Raw genomic sequence first — 1671 nt, forward strand, 5'->3', positions numbered from 1 at the left:
TCTGGTTTATTCTTTCAGCCTTTTTTACCTCCTCTGTGTTTCATCTCAGTTTTTCTCCCCCTCCTTATCATTTCCTTTTCATTTCCCCTCTTTTCTTCCATCCTTTTCTTGTCTCTACTCCCTCGCCTAATGCTCTTCCTCCTACTTTCCCTCTCCTTTACACCTCTCTGTCTCTGTCTGACACTACACCTCTCTTTCCCTTCACATCCACCTCCCCTCTCCCTCAGCTTCTGCCTTTTTTATGCTCCGTCTATCCCCTCCCGCCCTCCCTCCCCTCCTTCTCTTTCTCCCTCATTATTCGGTATAATCGGTTGTCTAGACAGTGACTCCCCACACAGATCACACCTGAGAGAGAGGAATGGAGGGAGCAGAGGGAGGAGAAAAAAAAGGAAACGAGACAGAAGAGAGGGAGAAAAGAGGTGATAAAATGATTTGCCTTTTTTTTTCTCGTCTGCTGAATCCTCCAAGTGTTTCGAAGCTGTCTGACACATGAAACAGGCTGATTGAAGGAGAGAGAAGGAATGGAGAAGGAGAGAGATGAAAGAAAGAGGGTGGGAGGCGAGCAATAAAAAGACTAAAGTGTATAACACACACAGGCACTTGGAGAAACTGCAGATGGACGATATGAAATACAGTCATTAGTTGTGCTCACTACAGTCTAGACGGGTTGATTTTCTGAACAGAGTTTGTGTGTTTGTGTTCATGACGATCGCTTTGCTGGATATTCAGACTGAGGCTTCAGGGGGATTTTTTGGAAAGTATTTAGACTATTTTTTTTTATAGCTAATGTGCAGTCTGTATTTAGTGATCCGGCAAGTTTTAAAAAAAATGATGCTGCTTGTTATCTTGCCCCCTCAGAACAACGGCTTTTGGTCTGATGCCTCTATCAGATGACATCATGTCTGTGCCCTCCAAAACCATTGCAGACACCACTGTAAAAAATAACTCTGGATGAGGAAGTGGGGATGCTATGGGTAAGGCTGGGTTAGTTTGAGGGACAAAAACAACTTCAGATAGGCTCAAATTACCTCCAAATCAGAGAGTTTGATACGATTTCATGCAGTACATTATTAATTTTAGGGGAAAAATGAAACAAAAAAAGAGCAAAACTATTGATGCTAACATGTCGTATTTACCTCCTGTGTTAAAGCCTGACGTCCTGCTGACCCATCCATCCACCACAACCTCCTACATTTGTGATTTAGTAGCTCAATATTATCCCAATGTCCTCCTTTGCTCCTCAGGATGGAGAATACAGAAAAATGCATGTAAAGGGAAAAGTTTAACAGATAGAAAAAAAGATAAATACTGTTTGTGTGCATTTGTTTTGTTGGAAACTGCAGCCAGAAGCTGCTTAGCTTAGCATTAGAACTCTCTGAAGAACCTAAATCAGCCACTAGAACCTCCAAATGTAGTGATTAACTTGCTAAATTTTTAAAACCCAACATTTTTGTAGGGAGTTGGAGGCTATAATGGTGAACATAGCCCGGTGTAATGGTTTCTGGTCTCTACTGGTTGTCAACTCAGCGTTTAAGACAAGTTTCCATCAAGTTACCACATAAAATGGTGGTTTTGTTAAGAAAATGTGTGTTTATTATCATTAGATTTACGATTTAATTAAGTAATGACAATCTACACATCCTACTACATGTATCGTCTTACAGCACTAAA

Source organism: Stegastes partitus, unplaced genomic scaffold, assembly GCF_000690725.1.
Source record: "Stegastes partitus isolate 25-593 unplaced genomic scaffold, Stegastes_partitus-1.0.2 Scaffold851, whole genome shotgun sequence".
In the NCBI taxonomy this organism is placed as follows: domain Eukaryota; kingdom Metazoa; phylum Chordata; class Actinopteri; family Pomacentridae; genus Stegastes; species Stegastes partitus.